The 18765-nt window shown below is 35.8% G+C and overlaps 1 long non-coding RNA gene across 1 annotated transcript in view; it reads left to right on the top strand.

Annotated features, from left to right (window-relative positions):
- The first annotated feature begins 931 nt into the window (after positions 1-931).
- LOC105514556 overlaps positions 932-18765 on the top strand; it is a 25003-nt gene continuing 7169 nt past the window's right edge. Inside the window, exon 1 of the long non-coding RNA XR_001002199.1 lies at positions 932-1053. This is a non-coding gene — a long non-coding RNA (uncharacterized LOC105514556). The remainder of the gene's footprint in view (positions 1054-18765) is intronic.

Raw genomic sequence — 18765 nt, 5'->3', positions numbered from 1 at the left:
CACAGAAAAGGTTTTGAAACCTAATATATTAGCTATTGCTTAAAACAGTACAATTTATTATCTCATGTTTTCTGTGTCATGAGTTGAGGGATAATTTAGTTAGGGTCCCGTTTAGAGTTTAACAAAGCTGCAATCAATATGTTAGCCAGAATACTAGTCTCATCTAAGGTTCAACTGGAGAAGGAACTTCGTTTAAGCTCATGTGATTGTTGGCAAAATTGAGTCTTCTTGCAGGTTATCGGACTGAGAGGGTTATGACTTTTTTACCAGCTGCTGGACAGAGGCCACCCTCGGTTGTCATGTGGCCCTCTCCATATTTTAACTCACAAGATGCTCCGATCTCCCGCCTGGGCGCCCCGGTGGCAGGAACCAGAGTGCGCCTGCGCGCGGGCCACAAGACGCTTGCAGTTGGGAGAAGCGCGGTCGCACTGAGAGTCACGTGGTGCGGTACGCTGGGAAGCCGCCCCGCCTCTCCAAGACCTCCCTGCCGGGTCTCGCCCCGTCCCGCCCCGCCGCTTTTCCGGCGGGAAGCTCTGAGCCGCTCTGAACTGCAAACTGCGCAGGGTGGCCAGGGGTGAGTGTCCACGAGGGTCGTGCGTCACGCAGACCAGGACGGGTCCGCGCTGAGGCGCCGGCTGCCAGTATGCCTTGCAGGGACCAGGGGACAAAATGGCGGCGGGGTGTGCCTCTTTAACTTTCACAGTACTTTATCACTCTTAAAACTTGAAGTCAGTTTCAGACTTGTTTATTTTTCACATTCTATTTATTTGAAACCGACAAAAAGCAAGAAAACATATTGAAAATACACCAATGGCAGCTGGTTTCTTAAAAGCCAGCAAGGGAAATAATGTCTCCTAGGAAGACAGCTGTTACAATCTTACGTGTCATAATTACATATAGCATGTCACTTTTGTTGTGTTCTACAGGCTGGAACAAAGTCACAAGTCTGACCTAAACTCAAAAGTAGAAGAGTATGCAAGAGCAAAAGCATGAGATGGAAACCATGGGGCCATCTTAGAGTCTGTCTGCCGCAGAAAGATGAACACAAATCCTGTGAGTCTCTAGATTGTGTTTTTTCTATATGCTCAAAGATTTAAGGATACAATGATACCTAAACCAAAACAATAGTGTATTATAAACATACCTTTCTTGTTTTAACCTGTCTTACATGTTTGCTTTTCAATATCTCAAAAGTTGTGTTTGTAGACTTCAAATAAGTAATTATCCAGATACACTTGACTCAGAAAATACAACATTATTTTCCAAAGCAGTGAAAATTGTGCTTTGCGGCTCTGGAGATGCTACTTTGAGCAAAAAAATAAATAAATAAAAATAAAAATAAATCTTAGAAAAAAATGTGCCTAAGTATCAGGGTGTCTTGTAATTCAATTGAAATTCTTAAAGCTTCTTTCTATTCTAATATTCTTTGTGTAATCCCTGATAAGTATTCTGTGTGTATGGTAACACAAACAGGCTTAAATTTGGGACAATTTTAATACTGACTGGTAAGAAATTTATAGAAGAGATGAAAGAGCTGTTCTTACTATTGCTTGTTCATCTTTTCTACTAAGTCTTATTGAGCAGAATGATAAGAAAATAACTCCTAATGCACATCACACAAGCAATGCATATAGACTACATGTATTGGCATTCATAAAATTTGTCTCTAACAGCAACTATGTCAAAGCTACGAATGTTGCATCCCATTTAGTCTTCTGTAATGCGATTCATTCCTTAATTCACTATTGGCCGTGTTCTTGCCTGTCTAAGACCAATTACAAAAGATAGTTTACTTTCATTTTTTCTCCCGTTGCCATAGTTTCACATCAGTTAGGTAGAGCAGCAACTCCCAAGTGTTCCTATAATTATTTAGCAGAGAATTCTAAGTATCTGAAAATGCAAAATCCTGCAATACTGTCCAATTGTTTGTTTAATCACACATATATGAAAGAATTAAAAAACCTACAATGGTATGGCTAGCATGTGTAGTCCAAAATAAATTTGGCATGACTGTTGCCATCAAGGGGCATGCAATCTATTTTGAAAAATATATCTTTGAAACAATGCTTCGTGTTCTAAGTGCTGTGAGACTAACAATAACAGAAGAGCAATGGTAAAACTACTAACAACTTTAGTATCAGGAATGGTATATCCTTTTTACATGAATCGTCTAGTTTAAAATTAGTCCCATTTCTGTGAGGATGAGTTCATTTTATTTTTTTTATTGTGACTATTAAAAATTAACACAATTTTAGTGACTTAAAACAGTATAAATGTATTATTTTACAGTTCTGTAGATCCAGGTCTGGCACAGGTTTTAGTGGGCTAAAATTGAGGTGTGGCTAGGGCTGTGGCTGTGTTTCTCTCTGGGGGCCCTGGGAGACAATGTCTTTCTTTGCTCATTTAGATTTTTGGCAGAATTCAGTTATATGTGGTTGTAGGACTGAGATCTTCATTTCCTTGCTTCTAGGAGCTACCCACATTCTATGACTCATGGCCTCTCTCTCCATCTTTAAAGCCACCCAGAGTTGGTCAGGTCCTTGTGTTGCATCTGACATATTCATCTACCTTGTTCTTCTACTTTTAGAAACCCATGTGATTAGATTGGACCTACTTTAGTAGTCAAAGGTAATTTTCTAATCTCAGGAAGATTTACTCTTGTCTACACAGTTCCTTTTGTGGTATAAGGCAATATATTCACAGAAAATTAGGGTGTGGACATCTCTGGTGCCCGCTATCTACCAACACAGCAATCATTGAAGCCATTTAAAAGATGAGAAAAGTCATTTCCAAAGCTACAAAGGACAGTATTTAGACCCAGGGTGTATAATCTATTTCAAGGCAATAATTAGAATCCATAATGAGTAGAGTAGAGACACAGAGGTGGGGCTCCGTGTCGTTGGGGTTGCTTACATTCTTCAAAGTTTAGTGATCACCATTTTTTGTTTTTGCAGTAAAAGTCCTAGAAACTGGACTGAAGGATATTTTATCCTCAACTAAGGGCACAAGTTTATAGATGGATGGATAAACATTAGTCAAATTTCTCTGTTTATATGTTCCCCAAAATCTGTTCTATGGTCCATGCTATCATATTAATATATGTGTGCAATGACCTTTTCACATATTCAGACTCATCCATACCTTACTATCGTGTTTAAGCATAATAGCCGGTATTTAATCTAATTTCTGTATACAAATGTCCTGAACAAACTGGTCTTTCAGTGTTTTTTTCTGTTGTCTGTTGACTTGTGCCTTAGATGCTCTTCCTTTTTCCTGCCTTTGCCCTTCCATTTACACCAGCTGAGTTATATGCTTGTCAAGAATTGGTTCTGTTCCCTTCAAAACTGCTTATGCTACCTGTAGTGGTTACGTGTTTTAATTAAATACTAAAAATATGATTAAATGACTTTAAAGTAGAGGAAGTTTGTGGTTCAATTGAAAATGAAATTAGAAGCTTCCAAGAGACTCTAAAGAGTAGATTTAAAATCTCACCAAATTAGGTGTTTAGGCGATAACTGTAGGAGACCAGAAAAATATTTGGACAAATTTAGCCCTCAGAATGACCCCCAAAATGGCTAATTTTTCACACGGGTTGAAATGATGTAGAACTGGGACTCTAAAAAGATGCATTATGCGTTATTTGGATCTTGAGAAAATTACAGAGAGACACTATTGGATCACAGTCACAGAAAGCCCTTATATATTTTTATAAACACTGTTGGGGGTAAATATATACATTTATGAGTTCGAAGTTAAAATATTAAGTTGATATCATTATAGTTCAGGTTTTAGTTAAATTTTAATTGACATATATAATTCACATACTATAAAATCACCCTTTAAAGTATACAGTTTATTTTTAATATATTTATAAAGCTGTCAACTACTATTAGAAAGCTACTCCTTGCTCCCCTCCTCCAGCTACTGGCAACCACTAATCTACTTTCTGTCTCAATGGGATTTTATATTCTGGGCATTTCATATAAATTGGATCACACAGTATGTAGCCTTTTGTGGTTGGCTTCCTTCACTTAGCATGTTTTCAAGGTTTGTGCACGTTCTTGCATGAATCAGTAGTGCATTCCTTTTTATGGCTGAATGATATTTAATTTATGGATATAACAAATTTTGTTTATTCATCAGTTGACAGACGTGGAATTTTTCAGTTTTTGGCAATTATGAACAATGCTGTGAGGAGTATTCATATACGAGCTTTTGCATGGACAAATATTTTCAGTTCTCTTGGGGGCATACCTAGGAGTAAAATAGCTGAGTGATATGGCAATTCTATATTTAACTTTCTAAAGCAATATCTGCTTTCCAGAGGAGAATTGCACCATTTTACATTTTCACAAGCTACATATCAGGGATCTGATTTCTCTACATCCTTGCCAACACTTTTTATTGTCTGCGTTTTAAAATTATAGCCATCTAGGAGAACATCTAGTGGTATGTCATTGAGGTGTTAACTTGCATTTCACTGATGACTATTGATTCTGAAGATTTTTAAACATTAGTCACATATATGTCCTCTTTGAAGAAATGCCTACGAAATCCTTTGCTTCTCCTTGTTTTTGTACCATTTTGAATGTTCTTTTGTATTTTTAATTGACAAATATAGCATATGTATTTATTGTGTACCATATGATGTTTTGAAATACGTTTACATTGTAGAATGGCTTAAAATGTTCTTAAATGGAATGAGTTGCATTGGGAAAAAATGAGTTGTCAGTTAACAAATTAAGCACATGCTGGATGAGCATCTATATGGCCTTTACATATATATATATAGCAAATGATTCATGATTGTCCAACAATGTATGTGTAAGTTGCCTGAGCTATGATATGATGACACACGTCTTTGCTACAGTTTCTCTTGTCAAACCTTGATTCATTGAAGATATAAATCTCCTTGAAAAAGTCCTTTGCCCATTTTTGATTATCTCATTTTGTGTGTTATCTTTTCACTTTTTTGATAATATCCTTTAAAATACAAAAGTTTTGAAGTTTATAAAGTTTAATTTGTCTGTTTTTCTTTAGTTGCTTGTGCTTTTGCTGTCAAATGTAGGTAAACCATTGCTTAATCCAAGGTCACCAAAATATACAATTATGTTTTTAAGCAGTTTACAGTTTTTACTCTTATATTTAGGATTTGGGTTTTTGATTCACTTGAGTTAATTTTTATAGATGGTGATGCAGCACAAGCAAGCCTCAACTTTTGGGTTCAGTCCAGAAGGGTTCTTGGCTTTGCACAGGAAAGAATTCAAGGGTGAGCCAGTGCTGTTAGCCATCTCTTAGAACTGTAGGTACTGTTCTTTGTAGAACAGGCCTAACTCATAGGCAGGGGGCCCAGAATCACCAACTTATGGGCTCTTGTACAAACTGTATTTGTACCCCCTTACATTCGCTTTCAATTACATGGATGGGTGAGTCAATTCAAATTGAGGGGGGATTTATTTATAACTTTCTAGGAAAGGGGTGGTAACTTCTGGGTAGTTGCTTTGGCACTTGTAAACTGTCATGGCGTTGGTGGGAGTATCCCAGTCCAATGAGCAATGAGGGCAACTAGGGATCATTTTCATCGCCATCTGCTGGTCCCTGCTAATTTCTTCACTTTATCCTGTTTGGGCCAGATCTTGTTTTGGTCAGCAGGGTTGTGACCAGAAAACAAGTCGTGCCAATCTGTTACCAAAATATAAGGTAGAGTTCCAAAATCTTTTTTTTTTTTTTTTTTGCATGTTGATATCCAGTTATCCCACCCCGTTTATAAAACAGATTACTCTTCTCTAGTTGAAGTTTTGACATCTTTGTTGAAAATTAACTGATCATGAATGTATGTCTTTATTTCAGAATTCTCAATTCTGTTCCATGGATCTGTATGTCTGTCCTTATGTTGGTACAAAACAGTCTTCATTACTGTAGCTGTGTGGTAAGTTTTGAAATTGGAAGGTGTGAGTCCTCTGACCTTGTTCTTCATTTTCAGTACTATTGTGACTATTCAGGGTCCCTTGCATTGCCATTTAAATTTTAAATCACCTTATTTTGCATAAAAGGCAACTGTGTTTTGTTAGTGATTCCATTGAATCTGTAGATCATTTTTGAAAATATTTCCGTCTTTAAAAGATTGTCTTCCAATCTATAAATGTGAGATGTCTTTACATTTATTTATATTTTTGTAAATTTCTTTCAAAAATTTTTGCAGTTTTGAGTATGCTCATCTTACACTTTTTGGTTATATTTATTCCCAGGTGTGCCATTCATGTTGTGCTAGTGAAAATGGAATTGATTTCTTAAATTCATGTCCAGATTGTTTATTGCTAGTCTGTAGAAATACAACTGATTTTTAGATCTTGATTTTGTATCCTTCAAACATTAGAAACTGAGTTTCTAATAACTCAGTTATGGCCTCTAATTTTTTATAGATTCCTTAGGATTTTCTCTGTGCAAGATCATGTCATCTGCAAATAGAGGTAGTTTCATTCTTCCTTTCCAATATGATTACCTTGTTTCTTTTTCTTGCCTAAGTGCCATAACTGGATTCTGTAGTACCGTGTTGAATATAAGGGATGAAAACTGACATTCTTGTCTTGTTCCTGATATTAGGAGGAAAATTTTCAGTCACTAATCACTAAGAATGAAGATAGCATTGAGCTTTTCATAGATGTCCTTTGTCAGGCTCCTTCCTATTGCCAATAGGTTTTCCTTTTTAATTGTGGAAGGGTTTGAATTTTGTCATATGTTTATTTTCTGTCTACTGGGATGGTCACGTGTTTTTCATCCTATGGTATTTGTTGATTTTTATATGATATGCCAACTATGCATTTCTCAGAGAAATCCCACTCATCCATTGTGTATAATCCTTCACATGTTACACATGTACTAGTATTTTGATGAGAATTTTTGCACCAGTGTTCATGAGGGAAATTGGTGCGGTGGTGTGTGTGTGTGTGTGTTGGGGGGGTCTTTGATTTTGTTTTCAGAATAATACTGGCTTCATAGAATGAGTTGTGAAGTGTCTCTCCTCTCTCTCCTCTTTTTTTTTGGAGGAGTCTGTAGAAGATTGTTGTTAATTCTTCTTCAAACCTTTGGTAGAATTCACCAGTGAAGCCATCTGGTCCTGTACTTTTTCTTATAGGAAGTTTTTCACTATTAATTCAGTCTTTTTTCTTGTTATAGGTCTATGCCAATTTTCTAATTTTTTTCGTGTTTCTTTTTTTGAGTCTGTTGTTTCTGTCATTCTGAGGATTTGACCGTTTCATTTAGGTTATCTTAGTTTGTTGGTATATGATTGTTTATAGCATTCCTTTGTAATACTTTTAATTTCTAAGATAAGTAAAATATAAGTAAAAATACCTCCTCTTTTATTTCTGGTTTTAGTAACTTGCATCTTCTATCTTTGTTTCTTTATCAGTCTTACAGGTTGTCAATTTGGTTTGATCTTTTCAAAGAACCTACTTTTGGTTTGGTTATTTGATCTTTTCAAAGAACCTGCTTTTGGTTTTGGTTACTTTCCCTACTCTTTGTCATTTATTACCACTGTAATCTTTATTTTTTCCTTCTGTTTGCTTTGGCTTTAGTTTCCTCTTCTTACTGTAGTTACTTCAGAAGGTACAAAGTTAGGTTATTAGTCTGAAAACATCTTTTATTTTTAAGAGAAGGTTAGAGCTATAAATTTGCCTTTAAGTACTGTTTTAGGTGTATTTCATGTATTTTAATATGTTGTGTTTTCTTTCACTTATTTCCAAGTCTTTTCAAATTTACCTGGGGTTTCTTCTTGACCTATTCGTTATTTAATAGTGTATTATTAATGTCCACATTTTTGTGAGTTTTCCGTATTTCATTGTTACTGATTTCTAATATAATTGCATTATGGCCAGAAAACATACTTTGTATGATTTGAATATTTTTAAGTTTATTGGGCTTTGTTTTAAGGACTACCATAGGGCCTAATCTGGAGTCTGTTCTGTTGGGTGGAGTATTTTATAGATGTTAGTTCTAGTTTATTTATAGTGCTGTTCAAATGTTGAATTTCCTTCTTGAATTTCTTTCCAGTTTTTTATTTATTGTTTAAAGGGGGATTGATTTTTGCAGCTGCTAAGGTTGACGTGCCTCTCCTTCAAATCTGCAGTTTTTCTTTATGTATATTGAGCTCTATTGTTGGATTATTATATATTTTAAATTGTTATATTTTCTAGGTGAATTAACCTCTTATTATAAAATCACCTTTGTATCTAATAACAATATTTTGCCTTATAGTCTATATTGTCTCATATTAGTATAGCCACACCAGTTCTCTTACTATTGTTTATGTAGTATATCTCTTTCCATCCTTTTAATTTTAACCTGTTTGTGTCTTTGAATACAAAGTGTACCTTTTGTAGATAGGTAATAGTTGACTTGTGTTTAGTTGAGTTGCGTATAGTTGTGTTTAGTTGACTTGTGTTTTAGTTGACTTGTGTATAGTTGTGTTTAGTTGACATATGTATAGTTGACCATTCTTCCAGTCTCTACTTTTAATTCGAATGCTTAGTCCATTATTATGTAATGCATTTACTGATAAGATAGGACTCACATCTGCCATATTTGTGTTTATTTTATGTACTTCTTATGCATATTTGAATTCTATTAAATTACTGTCCTTTGTTAGGTACTTCTAGCATATCATTTAATTCATTTGTTATTTCTTTTAATACGATTTTGAGTTTTTTTTTGGTGATTGCTCTGAGGATCACAATTAACATTTAATTTATAAAAATCTAGTTGAGATAATATCAACCTAATTTCAATAGTACACAAGGACTTTGCTCTCATAAAGCTCCTTCCCTACTCTTTCAGTGTACCATTTTGTCACACAGATTGTACCTTTATATATTGTATGTCCATCAACATAGACTTATAAATACTGTTTTATACAGTTGAGGAAAAAATCAGTTAATAACAAAAAATATATTTATATTCTCTTTTCTATTTACCTATAAAGTTACTTTTCCCATGCTTTTCTTTCTTTGAATTCAAATTATTGTCTAGCCTCCTTTTATTTCAGCATGAAAGAATCTCCATAGAATTTCTTGTAGAGAACTTCTGCTAGTGATTTTTATAGTTTTTTTCTTGCCCATTTAAAATAAATGATATATTTTTTCATTGACAGGCTTTCCTCCCACTTCTTTATATTACCTTGCCACTCATCTGTTCATCAACCCTGGACATTCGTCTTGTAAGGTTTTCCATAGTATAGACTTTACTTGTTATGTACTAATGGTTTGGTTTAACATGTTCTTTGTCCTCGCTATTTCTTTAAATACTTGGTGCTGGATCTCAGGTTTCAGCAGGCTTATGTTCCGTTCCGTTGGAAAGACTGTAGGTGGTATTGTATTCTTTTTTTTTTTTTGAGATGCAGTCTTGCTCATCGCCCAGGCTGGAGTGCAGTGGCGCGATCTCAGCTCACTGCAAGCTCTGCCTCCTGGGTTCACGCCATTCTCCTGTCTCAGCCTCCCGAGTAGATGAGACTACAGGCGCCTGCCACCACACCCGGCTAATTTTTTGTATTTTTAGCAGAGATGGGGTTTCATCGTGTTAGGCAGGATGGTCTCGATCTCTTGACCTCATGATCCACCTGCCTCGGCCTCCCAAAGTGCTGGGATTACAGGCGTGAGCCACCGCGCCCCGCTGGTATCGTATTCTTTAATCAGGAGGTACGGGATGTCTGGTTGCCTCACTCTTTGTTATATTAGTAGCAAAATGCTCAATGATTAGATTCATTAATTAGTTAATTTTGAAAAATTAGAGCATTTAAGTTCTGTCAGGTTTTTTTTCTTTTTCTTTTTTTTATTATACTTTAAGTTCTAGGGTACATGTGCACAATGTGCAGGTTTGTTACATATGTATACTTGTGCCGTGTTGGTGTGCTGCACCCATCAACTCATCAGCACCCATCATCTCGTCATTTACATCAGGTATAACTCCCAATGCAATCCCTCTCCCCTCCCCCCTCCCCATGATAGGCCCCGGTGTGTGATGTTCCCCTTCCCAAATCCAAGTGATCTCATTGTTCAGTTCCCACCTATGAGTGAGAACATGCGGTGTTTGGTTTTCTGTTCTTGCAATAGTTTGCTGAGAATGATGGTTTCGGCTGCATCCATGTCCCTACAAAGGACACAAAGTCATCCTTTTTTATGGCTGCATAGTATTCCATGGTGTATATGTGCCACATTTTCTTAATCCAGTCTGTCACTGATGGACTTTTGGGTTGATTCCAAGTCTTTGCTATTGTGAATAGTGCCGCAATGAACATATGTGTGCATGTGTCTTTATAGCAGCATGATTTATAATCCTTTGGGTATATACCCCGTAATGGGATGGCTGGGTCAAATGGTATTTCTGGTTCTAGATCCTTAAGGAATCGCCATACTGTTTTCCACAATGGTTGAACTAGTTTACAATCCCACCAACAGTATAAAAGTGTTCCTATTTCTCCACATCCTCTCCAGCACAAGAACTCAAACAAATTTACAAGAAAAAAACAAACAATCCCATCAAAAAGTGGGCAAAGGATATGAACAGACATTTCTCAAAAGAAGACATTCATACAGCCAACAGATACATGAAAAAATGCTCATCATCACTGGCCATCAGAGAAATGCAAATCAAAACCACAATGAGATACCATCTCACACCAGTTAGAAGAGTTTTTTTTCTTTTTAATTTGCTATGATGTTTTATAAGGAGACACTTCTTATGGGCTACTCTTTTGTTAATTACCTAGTGGTACTTCCTATTGACAAGGCAGGATAAATGCTTGATACTTTCCCTTTATTTACCATTTTTAATGATATAATTCAGTTTCTTCTTGTCCTCCAAAGAATATTCTTTTTCTTAAATTTATTTGCTTGATACTATGTTGTTGTTGTTGTTATTATTTTTTGGTACTCTTTTGGAAACCAGAAATATAAAATTGGACAGAATGAGAGTCCATGCCTTTGAAACCCCCCCAACCTATTTTCAGATTAAGCTACGTTTTGAAGCCATTTAGGAAAAATCACATAAAAATGGGATCTTCTCTTTGATTTTATAAAAACTTTGACCCTCCGGTACACATCTCCGGAATTCAGAAGTACTGAACAATTCCAGTAATCAACAGCATTTGTAAGCACTAGAAAAGAATGAGGTCATAGAACTTAGAATAGAGATAGGGCAGACAATAAGCCAAAAAATTCATTTATAAATACACAAATATCCGAATTTCATAGATGTTCTGAATGCATAAAATGTAGTGCAATGAGTAAATCTAATAAAGAACAACTTATTGAAACAGAATGGTGATTTGAAAAAATCAATTTTTAAATTGGGTCTGGAAGAATGAGTGGAAGTCAACCCAAGCAAAGACAAGGGAAAAAACTTTCAGGCAACACATGTGGATGGAGTTGAGGCATGAAATAACTTGGTGTAATTTAGGCAAAGACAGGAGGCTTCCCCTGAGAATGTCACTTAACTTGACCTGGGAACTGCCAGGTACAACTGGAGATGGAAATAATAACGTTGTTTCTTCCCAGTTTACAAATTAATTTTTTTCTAAACATGAACTTACTACTAATCAATGAGAGTAAAGAAAATAACTGATGTTAACCTTTTGTTGTTTGTTTGTTTTCAGAGATAGGGTCTCACTCTGTTGCCTAGGCTGGTTTTGAACTCCTGGGCTTAAGCAATCCTCCCGTCCCAGCCTCCGAAAATGTTGAGATTATAGGTGTGAGCCTGTATCTGTTTCAACTGCATCTATTTTTATGTAATTTTGTGTATGATATAAGAAACAAAGTTCTTCTATTTTTCGTTTGGACATCTAATTGTTTTCGTTGGATTTGTTGAAAAGAAAACCTTTTCCCTATTGTATTATCTTGGCAACTCTGTTGAAAACCGGTTATTATACCCATGGGCATATTTCTAGACACTTTCTTTTCTTTCTTCCTTTGTTTATTTATTTATTTGAGATGAGGTCTCGCTCTGTCGCCCAGTCTGGAGCGCAGTGGTGCAGTCTCGGCTCACTGCAACCTTGCCCAGGCAACAAATTCTTATTGTTTTGTCAAGCTGCCCTAACCTAATATTAGATTTACAGCAAGTTTCCAAATCTCCAAGTACAAAAACATTTGTTTGACTACCAGAGAGTCAAAGTTTTCCTCAGATTCTTTGAAATCAGAGGAAATCAGTTTCTGAAATATTTCCAGTAACTGGTAAGTGTGGACAAGTTTATGCACTGAAGGCAAGGTCTCTTTTACTCCTGGAGTTTCTAGGATGGAAGAAAGAATGGTTTACTCCATTCAGTGCCTCAGATACAGTGTCCACTACCCTTTCTGTTGCCATTTTTAAACCAAATCAATTGATTAATTTACATAAAATAACATTCATCAATTTTAAATATACTGTTAGATGAATTTTGACAAATACATACACCCTTGAAGCCATTATCATGATCAAAATGTAGAACATCTCTGTCACCCCCAAATGTTCCATCATGCCTTTTAAAAGTCACCGCCCTTGACTCCAGGCAAGCACTGATCTTGCTGTCACTACAGGTTAGTTTGTCTTATTCTAGATTTTTATATAAATAGAACTATAAGCTATCGACTTTTAGTGTAGGTTTTCTTTTCTCCAGCAGAATGTTTTTGAGATTGGTTTATGTTCTCATGTATCCGTACTCCATTCTTTATTGCTAAGTAAAAATAAGTTCTATTGTTTTGATATACTAGTATTTATTTATTTATTTATTTGCCATTTGGTCAACTTTTGGAGTATTTCTGATTTTGGTCTATTATACATAAAGGTGCTGTAGACAAGTATGTGGAAATCCTTGTGTGGACATAAGTTTTCATTTTTTTCTGGGTAGATTTCTAGAGGTAAAACTGATGAGGCGTTTATACATATAGTAAATATATGTATAAGAAACTGCCAGTCTGTTTTTCAGAGTAGTTCTCCAATTTTGCATCCCCATAAAACATGTAGAAGATTTCCATTTGCTCTGCGTGCTTCTGAACACTCGAAATTGCCAGACTTCTGAGTTTCAGCTATCTTAGAGAAATCTCATTATGCTAATATGCATTTTCTTGATGATTACAGATATTGATCATATTCATGTTTATTGGTCATTTATAAATCTTCTTTTGTAAATTATTTGATCAAACAAGTTGCACATTTTAAAGTTAGGTAGTTTTCTTTGTTATTGAGTTACAGTTGTCAGGATTATTAATCTATTCTTGATGTGCCCAATTATGTAATGCATCATCTATTCTTGATATGAAATCTAATGATATATAAATCTACTTTATAATGTAATTTATAATCTATTCTTGATATACCCAATTATGTAATTTTTACTGTCTTATTGAAGTTTAGACTTATACAATTTTGATAAAATCTAATTTTTTATTTTGTAATTCATTTACTTATTTATACTTTTCAAGTATCAGATTTTTAAAGTGATTTGTGTTCTATTTAGAAATCATTGTATTCATGAATGTTGTGAGGATATTATATAATCTTTTCTAGAAGTTATATTTATAATTTACCTTTCAGTTGTTTCAACTGCATCTATTTTTATGTAATTTTGTGTATGATATGAGATAAGAAACAAAGTTCTTCTATTTTTCATTTGGACATCTAATTGTTTTCATTGGATTTGTTGAAAAGAAAACCTTTTCCCTATTGAATTATCTTGGCAACTGTGTTGAAAATCAGTTATTATACCCATGGGTGTATTTCTAGACACTTTCTTTTCTTTCTTCCTTTATTTATTTGAGACGGGGTCTCGCTCTGTCGCCCAGTCTGGAGTGCAGTGGTGCAGTCTCGGCTCACTGCAACCTCCCCATCACAGGTTCCAATGATTCTCCTGCCTCCGCTTTCCTAGCTGGGACTACAGGTGCATGCCACCGCACCCAGCTAATTTATGTATTTTTTGTAAAGGTAGGGTTTCGCCGTGTTGGCCTGGCTATTCTCGAACTCCTGACCTCGGGTTATCCACCCTCTTCAGCCTCCCAAAGTGCTGTGATTACAGATGTGAGCCACCTTGCCCGGCCTAGACACTCTATTTTCTTTCATTGATCTGTTTTTACACTTTTTTTACACCAATGCTACACCATTTTGATTAATGTAGCTATAAATGTGCATTTGAAATTAGATAGTGTAAGTCCCTCCACTTTGTTCTTACTGTACACAGTGTTTTCGCGTCTTCTGGGTCTTTTGAATGGCCATATAAATTTTAGAATTAGCTCATCCATTTCTATTAAAAAGTCTGTAGGATCTTTGCTTGGGATTGCCTTGAATGTTTGGTTTAAAGAGAACTGAGGTTGGTTTAAAGAGAACTGAGTGAGGTCTTCACAATACTTAGCCTGCTGATTCTCAAGAACATTGTATCTCTCCATTTGTTTTCATCTTTTTTCATTTCTCTATGCAGTGTGCTTTTTCCATTTATCAAAAGACAGTTCTTATATCAATTTTAAATCTGTTTCCTATTATTTTAAGTTTTTGGATGCTACAATAAACCATTCTTTTTAAATTTGAATTTACAATTCTTATAAGAATATATGTATTTCATTGTGTTACATTATTAGCTTCCCGTATTAGTTCTAGCAGCAGCTTTTAAAATAGCTTCCTTAGCATTTTCTCTATACACAATCATGTCTTCTGTCTTCATTTCTGTCCTACTTTCTAATGATTAAACTCATAACCTATTTTGCCTTGAAGTTTTTATTGAAACTTAAAAGTTCTTTCAGAAAAGGCAATTTGAAGACAGGCAACCATCTGTAGATGGTTACTTTCTTTCCATTCTCTGTGTTCTTTTTCCTCTTCTTGCCTTATTGTACTGGTTACACTTCCAGTGCAATGTTGAATATAGGTTATAAAAGAGAACTTCTTGCCTTGTTACTGATCTTAAGGAAAGTCCAGAGTCTTTCATTGCTGGGAATGCTGTTATCTGTAAATTCTTCACAGGTGCCCTTTAAAATTCTGAAAAGCTTCTTCATTTCTATGTATATGAGGGATTGGTCTGTACTCTATTAAAATATTGTATTTTTTGGCTTGTTTTGGTGTAATGCTGGCATTATAAAAAGTGTTGATAAGTGGAAGAGAAAAATACACAACAGAAATTATTGTTAAGTAGAACAGTTAGTGTTTAGTGTGTATGAGATTTCAATGTGGAACGTTTCTAGATGGAGGAAGAAAAAGCACAAAGTTTATTTTAATAGTACAGTCAGATTTCTTCACATAGAGAAACTAAGATTCAATACAGACATAGATATATAAGTATATATAAATATATTTAATTAAATATACACATTTAATTAAACCAGGAATTGTAAATGATGCTGAAAGTATCAATGTAGTTATTATAGGGTGAATTAATCTGAAAAATCTTTCTAAACAGAATTCTCAGGATGAGCTTTGGAATACGTAAGGTTTGTAATAATTCTCCTAATTGTAATGTTCCCAACACCCTTCCCTGAATTTGAAAGAAGAAAATTTCTTACTTGTACTCAGGTTTGTTTTTAGTCGGTGATTTATTAATGTGGGCAGTCTCATATTCTGTTATCTGTTTTACTTTCTCATGATGAGACCCAAAACCTCTTTGCTATGAGAATCTTATTACAAATTTTAAATCCCTTGAAAACAGCCAATCCCCAAAAATCCAGTTGCTTCTCTTTTCTGTAATTCCTTGAGTTTTTTTGTTGTTATCTTGCAAAATATTTAGAGATACTCCAGAAGATTTTATACATTATCTCATGGTTAAATGATGGACCATTATGGATATTACTATTGATGTGGGAAAAGTTCCCTTGTCCCCCTTGCAGGACATGCGATGGGGATGTGACTCTCTTCTTCAGTGCCCCGCCACTCAAACCCCTAGGGGAGCAGACAGACGGGCAGACTGTGGGGCTCCAAACCCACAGCAATGTATAGGGGAGATTGTTTATAGCTCCTGAAGCCCCAGTGGGCACATGTTACAGGGTGCTTTCTTAGTTTGCATCTGTAGACAGGTTGTGTTAACCAGCTCAATTAGACCCCATTTCTTATCACAAGGACAAAGGGATTCCTGTATCTCGGGGTTTCTTGCCTTGATGTACCGGAAGAATCAGACCCGTGGGCTTGGTGTATGAGTGCAAGGTTTTACTGCGTAGAAGTAGCTTTTAGCAGACGGGGGAGCCAGAAAGGAGATGGTTTTCCCCTAGAGTCGGACTGCTCAGCAATCCTTCGACTTCCTCAGCCAGCCAATTGTGTCTTCTTTCTCCCACGTGTTCCTCACAACATCCAGACACTTTTCTGCCCGCTAGGGTCTTGGGTTTTTATAGGCCCAGGGTGGGGGTGTGGCAGGCCAGGGTGGTCTTGGGAAATGCAACATTTGGGCAGGAAATGCCTGCCCTCACATAAGTCCCTGGGGATGGAGCCCTAGCTAGGGACCCACTCTTCTCTACCCAGCACTTCCCTTCCCCACCTTCCATATCATTTAAAGGGACCACACTCTCCTTCCCAGCACTCCTGTATCACTGAGTTAATTCAAAAATAATCCAATACAGTTTTACTTTTATGCCAGTTATCTTAAAACTGTACTTCATATTGCCACAAGCCAATTTCTTGAGTCCGTGTGTGTGTGTGTGTGTGTGTACATCAAACAGAAAATCTGGTCTCATCTGTAAAGCTTGACCCAATGACACTTTCGAAATAGGTAATATTTGACAGCTCTTTTCTTCAAAATGCAGCCTCAACTTGATTGCACTGTATCTTGGGTTTTAGCTTTTCTTTAGTCAATCTCTTCCTTCAACTAGGAAGCTCCATATTGATGTTTTTCACCTCAAATGGATTCATTGATTTGGTTAAGAAGTTCTGAATTTCGCCATGTGTATAACTGAAATGGATGTCTCTTCAAGACAAATGGGTGTGTATTTTACTGATTCTTTGAGTTGATTAAGTGACTTTATGTTTATTACATTGTTATATACAAATGATCATTGTAAAAGGAAGCACAAAGTGTAAAAATTGAGTCTTTTCTTATATTCACCCTGATCCCACTAGTCAGATGTAACCAGTAACAACTTGATTTGAGTCCTTCCAGATATATAGTGCTAGAAAAATAGATGATAGATAGATAAATAGAATAAATGGAAAGTTGTATGAGATAATTTATTAAATTGTTTTACTCCTGTCTCCCACCATAGAATTTTAATACCACAGATATCTGTTTATCTATGTGTGTATTGATGCATATCTATTGTTTTATACATAAAAAGAGTAAGTTTTTTTTTCCCCAAGAACCATTGTTTTCTTCCTTGGGTAAGATATTGCCTCTACAGAGAACATATGATTTAGATTATTGTGTTATTAAAGCTCTAATTTGTAAAAGAAGAGATGTAAGAGTTTCCCAGTTCGGAATATGACTTCATATGAAAGAAATTTATGAAAAGGAGTCCAAAATAGAAGTTTTTAATAACCATAATGAATATCATATAATAAAAAGACCACCTTTGATATTTATTAGTTTGGATATCACGATTATTTGCTTAAATTAGCCAGTTCTTGTCTGACATGTTCTGTTTCATAGAATAGTTATGATGTGAACATTGTAAGATCCTTGTATGATTTAACTAAATGATCCAGGTGGCTTTCGAGATGGAGAACACTTTTTTTAAAATAACTTTTGACTTTTCTCTTTTGTCAGCGTGCAGAAAAGTCTGACACTAAAAGAGCCAACCTGACACTACTATCCTTAGAAAAGCCTGCATACAAGGTTGGCTGTCATCTGGGAATGTAGGTGACCAAGAGTTCTCTCCACTGACATAAACTTCCTTTAAATAATAAGGATGACTCATTGTGACTAGACTATGCAAATGATGTGGTGTGTGTTAAACATCTACTTTCCTTCTGGGAGGCTGGAATTTTGGTATATGATAAGCAGTGGGCGCCTGCAAGACCAGCCTCAAATAAAAACCCTGGGCACTGAGTCTCTAAAAAGACTCCCAGTAGACAATATTTCACACGTGTTGTCACAACTCACTGCTGGAGGAATTATGCACACCTGTGTGACTCTATTGGAAAAAGACTCTTGGAATCTTACACCTGATTCTTACCGACTTCTCCCCATAATCCCTTTTTTCCTTGTAAATTATGCTTTGTATCCTTTCTGTGTAATAAACCTTGGCCATGAGTCTTGTGAATTCTTCTAATGGTCATTGAACTGGGCGCTGGCCTTGAAGACCCTTGACACAGTTAGCCTGTTTGGGATTCCTACTAGAGTGTTGATATGAGTTGAATTGTGTTTCCCCAAGAAGATGTGTTTAAGTCCTAGCCCCCAGTATCTGTGACTGTGATCTTATTTGGAAATCGGGTCTTTTCAGATGTGATCAACTTAAGATAGGGTCATACTGAATTAAAGTGGTTCTTAGTCTAATGTGACTGGAACCCTTATAAGATCAGAAGAGAGAGAGAGACAAACACAGAGGGAAGAAGGCCATATGAAGATGGAAGCAAAAGATGGAGATATACTGCCATAAATCAAGAAGCACCTGGGGCACATAGAAGCAGGAAGAGGAAAGAAAGAATCCTCTGAGCCCTAGAGGCTGCACAGGGAGCATGACCCTTTGAAAATCTTGATTTGGGACTTCTAGTCTCTAGAATAGTGACAGAACAAATTATATTCTGTATATTTTATATCATTATATGTTAATTACATATATAATGTGTAATATATAGTCTACAATGTAATTATATAATAAGGGATAACATTCAGCCTGT

Source organism: Colobus angolensis, unplaced genomic scaffold, assembly GCF_000951035.1.
Source record: "Colobus angolensis palliatus isolate OR3802 unplaced genomic scaffold, Cang.pa_1.0 Scaffold248, whole genome shotgun sequence".
Lineage (NCBI taxonomy): Eukaryota > Metazoa > Chordata > Mammalia > Primates > Cercopithecidae > Colobus > Colobus angolensis.
The sequence above is the reverse complement of the archived record's forward strand: the minus strand, read 5'-3'. Positions and strand labels throughout refer to the sequence as shown.